Raw genomic sequence first — 10,000 nt, forward strand, 5'->3', positions numbered from 1 at the left:
GGTGACCAGGTGCACAAGTTCCATTTGGGTGACCAGGTGCACGCCGGCTTTTGGGTGACCAGGTGCACAAGTTCCATTTGGGTGACCAGGTGCACGCCGGCTTTTGGGTGACCAGGTGCACATGGTCCTTTGGGTGACCAGGTGCACGCCGGCCTTTGGGTGACCAGGTGCACACGGTTCTTTTGGGTGACCAGGTGCACATGGTCCTTTGGGTGACCAGGTGCACGCCGGCCTTTGGGTGACCAGGTGCACACGGTTCTTTTGGGTGACCAGGTGCACATGGTCCTTTGGGTGACCAGGTGCACGCCGGCCTTTGGGTGACCAGGTGCACATGGTCCTTTTGGGTGACCAGGTGCACATGGTCCTTTGGGTGACCAGGTGCACGCCGGCCTTTGGGTGACCAGGTGCACACGGTTCTTTTGGGTGACCAGGTGCACATGGTCCTTTGGGTGACCAGGTGCACGCCGGCCTTTGGGTGACCAGGTGCACATGGTCCTTTTGGGTGACCAGGTGCACATGGTCCTTTGGGTGACCAGGTGCACGCCGGCCTTTGGGTGACCAGGTGCACACGGTTCTTTTGGGTGACCAGGTGCACATGGTCCTTTGGGTGACCAGGTGCACGCCGGCCTTTGGGTGACCAGGTGCACATGGTCCTTTTGGGTGACCAGGTGCACATGGTCCTTTGGGTGACCAGGTGCACGCCGGCCTTTGGGTGACCAGGTGCACATGGTCCTTTGGGTGACCAGGTGCACGCCGGCCTTTGGGTGACCAGGTGCACATGGTCCTTTGGGTGACCAGGTGCACGCCGGCCTTTGGGTGACCAGGTGCACATGGTCCTTTTGGGTGACCAGGTGCACATGGTCCTTTGGGTGACCAGGTGCACGCCGGCCTTTGGGTGACCAGGTGCACATGGTCCTTTGGGTGACCAGGTGCACGCCGGCCTTTGGGTGACCAGGTGCACATGGTCCTTTGGGTGACCAGGTGCACGCCGGCCTTTGGGTGACCAGGTGCACATGGTCCTTTTGGGTGACCAGGTGCACATGGTCCTTTGGGTGACCAGGTGCACGCCGGCCTTTGGGTGACCAGGTGCACATGGTCCTTTTGGGTGACCAGGTGCACGCCGGCCTTTGGGTGACCAGGTGCACATGGTCCTTTTGGGTGACCAGGTGCACATGGTCCTTTGGGTGACCAGGTGCACGCCGGCCTTTGGGTGACCAGGTGCACACGGTCCTTTTGGGTGACCAGGTGCACGCCGGCCTTTGGGTGACCAGGTGCACATGGTCCTTTTGGGTGACCAGGTGCACGCCGGCCTTTGGGTGACCAGGTGCACGCCGGTCCTTTTGGGTGACCAGGTGCACAAGTTCCATTTGGGTGACCAGGTGCACGCGGTTCATAACAGCGCGGTTATCTGCTTTAATGTCCGAGGAGGGGTGCTTAAGTGTGGGTGCCCTGGTTCACCTGGTATGCGAGGTTGTGGAGGTGGGGGGGGTCCCCTGCTGGTATCATCCCCGAAATAGAGGGGTGATACCCGGGTGGTGAGTAAGGGCCTACAAGCCTGGAGGTCAATAGCTCCAGGGGGTAAGCTCTACTGTCATGTCCGTAAATAGAGTGGTGTTACCCGGGTTTTGAACCATATTTTAATTTTTGGGTTACCAGATGCACACGGGTCTTTTGGAAAACAATCACAATCTGCATCCATCGTAATATCTTAAACTGTATATAAAGCACCTAAGGACGGGCCTGACCGAGAGAGGGCCGTAGTAGGGTACTCCCCTAGCGGGCTATATCAATAGAATGACCGGTAAAATGATTTAAAACAGTTTTATAATTTTTGGGTTACCAGATGCACACGGGTCTTTTGGAAAACAATCACAATCTGCATCCATCGTAATATATGAAACTGTATATAAAGCACTGAAGGACGGCCCCGACCGAGACAGGGCCTTAGTGGGGTGCTCCCATAGCGGGCTATATCAATAGAATGACCGGTAAAAGTATTTAAAACCGTTTTATAATTTTTGGGTTACCAGATGCACGTTTTCAATCACCAGTTGCACGGAGGATTAATAGCAATCTGCATCCATCGTGATTTCTTAAAGTGTGTAAAAAGCACCCAAGGACGGCCCTGACAGAGAGAGGGCCGTAGTGGGGCACTCCCCTAGCGGGCTATATCAATAGAATGACGGGTAAAAGTATTTAAAACCCTTTTATAATTTTTGGGTTACCAGATGCACGTTTTCAATCACCAGGTGCACGGAGGAAAATGAGCATTTGCATCCATAGTCATGTTTTAAACCGTCCATAAAGCACTCTTGGCCGGCCCCGGCAGAGAGAGAAAGAGATGGTGAAAAAAAAAAAAAATCATCATCAGACCTTCCATAAATAATTCGGGCCGGCCCCCATTGCTAAAGGTCCGTAGTAGGGTGCGCCATAAGCGGACATGAATAGATGGAACACCGCTAACCGCATAGAGAACCGTGTTTTGGGTGACCAGGTGCACGTTTTCAATCACCAGTTGCACATTTTCAATCACCAGTTGCACGGAGGATTAATAGCAATCTGCATCCATCGCGATTTCTTAAAGTGTCTATAAAGCACTCAGGACGGGCCCGACCGAGACAGGGCCTTAGTGGGGTGCTCCCATAGCGGGCAACAATGAGAGGGGTGCCTTTAAATTCATTTTGAACCATATTTGAAATTTTGGGTTACCAGATGCACGTTTTCAATCACCAGTTGCACGGAGGATTAATAGCAATCTGCATCCATCGTGATTTCTTAAAGTGTGTAAAAAGCACCCAAGGACGGCCCTGACAGAGAGAGGGCCGTAGTGGGGCACTCCCCTAGCGGGCTATATCAATAGAATGACGGGTAAAAGTATTTAAAACCCTTTTATAATTTTTGGGTTACCAGATGCACGTTTTCAATCACCAGGTGCACGGAGGAAAATGAGCATTTGCATCCATAGTCATGTTTTAAACCGTCCATAAAGCACTCTTGGCCGGCCCCGGCAGAGAGAGAAAGAGATGGTGAAAAAAAAAAAAAAATCATCATCAGACCTTCCATAAATAATTCGGGCCGGCCCCCATTGCTAAAGGTCCGTAGTAGGGTGCGCCATAAGCGGACATGAATAGATGGAACACCGCTAACCGCATAGAGAACCGTGTTTTGGGTGACCAGGTGCACGTTTTCAATCACCAGTTGCACATTTTCAATCACCAGTTGCACGGAGGATTAATAGCAATCTGCATCCATCGCGATTTCTTAAAGTGTCTATAAAGCACTCAGGACGGGCCCGACCGAGACAGGGCCTTAGTGGGGTGCTCCCATAGCGGGCAACAATGAGAGGGGTGCCTTTAAATTCATTTTGAACCATATTTGAAATTTTGGGTTACCAGATGCACGTTTTCAATCACCAGTTGCACGGAGGATTAATAGCAATCTGCATCCATCGTGATTTCTTAAAGTGTGTAAAAAGCACCCAAGGACGGCCCTGACAGAGAGAGGGCCGTAGTGGGGCACTCCCCTAGCGGGCTATATCAATAGAATGACGGGTAAAAGTATTTAAAACCCTTTTATAATTTTTGGGTTACCAGATGCACGTTTTCAATCACCAGGTGCACGGAGGAAAATGAGCATTTGCATCCATAGTCATGTTTTAAACCGTCCATAAAGCACTCTTGGCCGGCCCCGGCAGAGAGAGAAAGAGATGGTGAAAAAAAAAAAAAAATCATCATCAGACCTTCCATAAATAATTCGGGCCGGCCCCCATTGCTAAAGGTCCGTAGTAGGGTGCGCCATAAGCGGACATGAATAGATGGAACACCGCTAACCGCATAGAGAACCGTGTTTTGGGTGACCAGGTGCACGTTTTCAATCACCAGTTGCACATTTTCAATCACCAGTTGCACGGAGGATTAATAGCAATCTGCATCCATCGCGATTTCTTAAAGTGTCTATAAAGCACTCAGGACGGGCCCGACCGAGACAGGGCCTTAGTGGGGTGCTCCCATAGCGGGCAACAATGAGAGGGGTGCCTTTAAATTCATTTTGAACCATATTTGAAATTTTGGGTTACCAGATGCACGTTTTCAATCACCAGTTGCACGGAGGATTAATAGCAATCTGCATCCATCGTGATTTCTTAAAGTGTGTAAAAAGCACCCAAGGACGGCCCTGACAGAGAGAGGGCCGTAGTGGGGCACTCCCCTAGCGGGCTATATCAATAGAATGACGGGTAAAAGTATTTAAAACCCTTTTATAATTTTTGGGTTACCAGATGCACGTTTTCAATCACCAGGTGCACGGAGGAAAATGAGCATTTGCATCCATAGTCATGTTTTAAACCGTCCATAAAGCACTCTTGGCCGGCCCCGGCAGAGAGAGAAAGAGATGGTGAAAAAAAAAAAAAAATCATCATCAGACCTTCCATAAATAATTCGGGCCGGCCCCCATTGCTAAAGGTCCGTAGTAGGGTGCGCCATAAGCGGACATGAATAGATGGAACACCGCTAACCGCATAGAGAACCGTGTTTTGGGTGACCAGGTGCACGTTTTCAATCACCAGTTGCACATTTTCAATCACCAGTTGCACGGAGGATTAATAGCAATCTGCATCCATCGCGATTTCTTAAAGTGTCTATAAAGCACTCAGGACGGGCCCGACCGAGACAGGGCCTTAGTGGGGTGCTCCCATAGCGGGCAACAATGAGAGGGGTGCCTTTAAATTCATTTTGAACCATATTTGAAATTTTGGGTTACCAGATGCACGTTTTCAATCACCAGTTGCACGGAGGATTAATAGCAATCTGCATCCATCGTGATTTCTTAAAGTGTGTAAAAAGCACCCAAGGACGGCCCTGACAGAGAGAGGGCCGTAGTGGGGCACTCCCCTAGCGGGCTATATCAATAGAATGACGGGTAAAAGTATTTAAAACCCTTTTATAATTTTTGGGTTACCAGATGCACGTTTTCAATCACCAGGTGCACGGAGGAAAATGAGCATTTGCATCCATAGTCATGTTTTAAACCGTCCATAAAGCACTCTTGGCCGGCCCCGGCAGAGAGAGAAAGAGATGGTGAAAAAAAAAAAAAATCATCATCAGACCTTCCATAAATAATTCGGGCCGGCCCCCATTGCTAAAGGTCCGTAGTAGGGTGCGCCATAAGCGGACATGAATAGATGGAACACCGCTAACCGCATAGAGAACCGTGTTTTGGGTGACCAGGTGCACGTTTTCAATCACCAGTTGCACATTTTCAATCACCAGTTGCACGGAGGATTAATAGCAATCTGCATCCATCGCGATTTCTTAAAGTGTCTATAAAGCACTCAGGACGGGCCCGACCGAGACAGGGCCTTAGTGGGGTGCTCCCATAGCGGGCAACAATGAGAGGGGTGCCTTTAAATTCATTTTGAACCATATTTGAAATTTTGGGTTACCAGATGCACGTTTTCAATCACCAGTTGCACGGAGGATTAATAGCAATCTGCATCCATCGTGATTTCTTAAAGTGTGTAAAAAGCACCCAAGGACGGCCCTGACAGAGAGAGGGCCGTAGTGGGGCACTCCCCTAGCGGGCTATATCAATAGAATGACGGGTAAAAGTATTTAAAACCCTTTTATAATTTTTGGGTTACCAGATGCACGTTTTCAATCACCAGGTGCACGGAGGAAAATGAGCATTTGCATCCATAGTCATGTTTTAAACCGTCCATAAAGCACTCTTGGCCGGCCCCGGCAGAGAGAGAAAGAGATGGTGAAAAAAAAAAAAAAATCATCATCAGACCTTCCATAAATAATTCGGGCCGGCCCCCATTGCTAAAGGTCCGTAGTAGGGTGCGCCATAAGCGGACATGAATAGATGGAACACCGCTAACCGCATAGAGAACCGTGTTTTGGGTGACCAGGTGCACGTTTTCAATCACCAGTTGCACATTTTCAATCACCAGTTGCACGGAGGATTAATAGCAATCTGCATCCATCGCGATTTCTTAAAGTGTCTATAAAGCACTCAGGACGGGCCCGACCGAGACAGGGCCTTAGTGGGGTGCTCCCATAGCGGGCAACAATGAGAGGGGTGCCTTTAAATTCATTTTGAACCATATTTGAAATTTTGGGTTACCAGATGCACGTTTTCAATCACCAGTTGCACGGAGGATTAATAGCAATCTGCATCCATCGTGATTTCTTAAAGTGTGTAAAAAGCACCCAAGGACGGCCCTGACAGAGAGAGGGCCGTAGTGGGGCACTCCCCTAGCGGGCTATATCAATAGAATGACGGGTAAAAGTATTTAAAACCCTTTTATAATTTTTGGGTTACCAGATGCACGTTTTCAATCACCAGGTGCACGGAGGAAAATGAGCATTTGCATCCATAGTCATGTTTTAAACCGTCCATAAAGCACTCTTGGCCGGCCCCGGCAGAGAGAGAAAGAGATGGTGAAAAAAAAAAAAAAATCATCATCAGACCTTCCATAAATAATTCGGGCCGGCCCCCATTGCTAAAGGTCCGTAGTAGGGTGCGCCATAAGCGGACATGAATAGATGGAACACCGCTAACCGCATAGAGAACCGTGTTTTGGGTGACCAGGTGCACGTTTTCAATCACCAGTTGCACATTTTCAATCACCAGTTGCACGGAGGATTAATAGCAATCTGCATCCATCGCGATTTCTTAAAGTGTCTATAAAGCACTCAGGACGGGCCCGACCGAGACAGGGCCTTAGTGGGGTGCTCCCATAGCGGGCAACAATGAGAGGGGTGCCTTTAAATTCATTTTGAACCATATTTGAAATTTTGGGTTACCAGATGCACGTTTTCAATCACCAGTTGCACGGAGGATTAATAGCAATCTGCATCCATCGTGATTTCTTAAAGTGTGTAAAAAGCACCCAAGGACGGCCCTGACAGAGAGAGGGCCGTAGTGGGGCACTCCCCTAGCGGGCTATATCAATAGAATGACGGGTAAAAGTATTTAAAACCCTTTTATAATTTTTGGGTTACCAGATGCACGTTTTCAATCACCAGGTGCACGGAGGAAAATGAGCATTTGCATCCATAGTCATGTTTTAAACCGTCCATAAAGCACTCTTGGCCGGCCCCGGCAGAGAGAGAAAGAGATGGTGAAAAAAAAAAAAAAATCATCATCAGACCTTCCATAAATAATTCGGGCCGGCCCCCATTGCTAAAGGTCCGTAGTAGGGTGCGCCATAAGCGGACATGAATAGATGGAACACCGCTAACCGCATAGAGAACCGTGTTTTGGGTGACCAGGTGCACGTTTTCAATCACCAGTTGCACATTTTCAATCACCAGTTGCACGGAGGATTAATAGCAATCTGCATCCATCGCGATTTCTTAAAGTGTCTATAAAGCACTCAGGACGGGCCCGACCGAGACAGGGCCTTAGTGGGGTGCTCCCATAGCGGGCAACAATGAGAGGGGTGCCTTTAAATTCATTTTGAACCATATTTGAAATTTTGGGTTACCAGATGCACGTTTTCAATCACCAGTTGCACGGAGGATTAATAGCAATCTGCATCCATCGTGATTTCTTAAAGTGTGTAAAAAGCACCCAAGGACGGCCCTGACAGAGAGAGGGCCGTAGTGGGGCACTCCCCTAGCGGGCTATATCAATAGAATGACGGGTAAAAGTATTTAAAACCCTTTTATAATTTTTGGGTTACCAGATGCACGTTTTCAATCACCAGGTGCACGGAGGAAAATGAGCATTTGCATCCATAGTCATGTTTTAAACCGTCCATAAAGCACTCTTGGCCGGCCCCGGCAGAGAGAGAAAGAGATGGTGAAAAAAAAAAAAAATCATCATCAGACCTTCCATAAATAATTCGGGCCGGCCCCCATTGCTAAAGGTCCGTAGTAGGGTGCGCCATAAGCGGACATGAATAGATGGAACACCGCTAACCGCATAGAGAACCGTGTTTTGGGTGACCAGGTGCACGTTTTCAATCACCAGTTGCACATTTTCAATCACCAGTTGCACGGAGGATTAATAGCAATCTGCATCCATCGCGATTTCTTAAAGTGTCTATAAAGCACTCAGGACGGGCCCGACCGAGACAGGGCCTTAGTGGGGTGCTCCCATAGCGGGCAACAATGAGAGGGGTGCCTTTAAATTCATTTTGAACCATATTTGAAATTTTGGGTTACCAGATGCACGTTTTCAATCACCAGTTGCACGGAGGATTAATAGCAATCTGCATCCATCGTGATTTCTTAAAGTGTGTAAAAAGCACCCAAGGACGGCCCTGACAGAGAGAGGGCCGTAGTGGGGCACTCCCCTAGCGGGCTATATCAATAGAATGACGGGTAAAAGTATTTAAAACCCTTTTATAATTTTTGGGTTACCAGATGCACGTTTTCAATCACCAGGTGCACGGAGGAAAATGAGCATTTGCATCCATAGTCATGTTTTAAACCGTCCATAAAGCACTCTTGGCCGGCCCCGGCAGAGAGAGAAAGAGATGGTGAAAAAAAAAAAAAATCATCATCAGACCTTCCATAAATAATTCGGGCCGGCCCCCATTGCTAAAGGTCCGTAGTAGGGTGCGCCATAAGCGGACATGAATAGATGGAACACCGCTAACCGCATAGAGAACCGTGTTTTGGGTGACCAGGTGCACGTTTTCAATCACCAGTTGCACATTTTCAATCACCAGTTGCACGGAGGATTAATAGCAATCTGCATCCATCGCGATTTCTTAAAGTGTCTATAAAGCACTCAGGACGGGCCCGACCGAGACAGGGCCTTAGTGGGGTGCTCCCATAGCGGGCAACAATGAGAGGGGTGCCTTTAAATTCATTTTGAACCATATTTGAAATTTTGGGTTACCAGATGCACGTTTTCAATCACCAGTTGCACGGAGGATTAATAGCAATCTGCATCCATCGTGATTTCTTAAAGTGTGTAAAAAGCACCCAAGGACGGCCCTGACAGAGAGAGGGCCGTAGTGGGGCACTCCCCTAGCGGGCTATATCAATAGAATGACGGGTAAAAGTATTTAAAACCCTTTTATAATTTTTGGGTTACCAGATGCACGTTTTCAATCACCAGGTGCACGGAGGAAAATGAGCATTTGCATCCATAGTCATGTTTTAAACCGTCCATAAAGCACTCTTGGCCGGCCCCGGCAGAGAGAGAAAGAGATGGTGAAAAAAAAAAAAAATCATCATCAGACCTTCCATAAATAATTCGGGCCGGCCCCCATTGCTAAAGGTCCGTAGTAGGGTGCGCCATAAGCGGACATGAATAGATGGAACACCGCTAACCGCATAGAGAACCGTGTTTTGGGTGACCAGGTGCACGTTTTCAATCACCAGTTGCACATTTTCAATCACCAGTTGCACGGAGGATTAATAGCAATCTGCATCCATCGCGATTTCTTAAAGTGTCTATAAAGCACTCAGGACGGGCCCGACCGAGACAGGGCCTTAGTGGGGTGCTCCCATAGCGGGCAACAATGAGAGGGGTGCCTTTAAATTCATTTTGAACCATATTTGAAATTTTGGGTTACCAGATGCACGTTTTCAATCACCAGTTGCACGGAGGATTAATAGCAATCTGCATCCATCGTGATTTCTTAAAGTGTGTAAAAAGCACCCAAGGACGGCCCTGACAGAGAGAGGGCCGTAGTGGGGCACTCCCCTAGCGGGCTATATCAATAGAATGACGGGTAAAAGTATTTAAAACCCTTTTATAATTTTTGGGTTACCAGATGCACGTTTTCAATCACCAGGTGCACGGAGGAAAATGAGCATTTGCATCCATAGTCATGTTTTAAACCGTCCATAAAGCACCCAGGGCCGGCCCCGGCAGAGAGAGAAAAAGAGGGGAAAAGTGTTGAAAAAAAAAAAAAATCATACCTTCCATAAATAATTCGGACCGGCCCCCATTGAAAAGGTCCGTAGTAGGGTGCATCATTATCGGACATGAATCTCGGGAACACCGCTAACCGCATAGAGAACCGTGTTTTGGGTTA

The sequence above is a fragment of the Oncorhynchus mykiss genome, unplaced genomic scaffold (genome assembly GCF_013265735.2).
Source record: "Oncorhynchus mykiss isolate Arlee unplaced genomic scaffold, USDA_OmykA_1.1 un_scaffold_755, whole genome shotgun sequence".
Taxonomy (NCBI): Eukaryota; Metazoa; Chordata; class Actinopteri; order Salmoniformes; family Salmonidae; genus Oncorhynchus; species Oncorhynchus mykiss.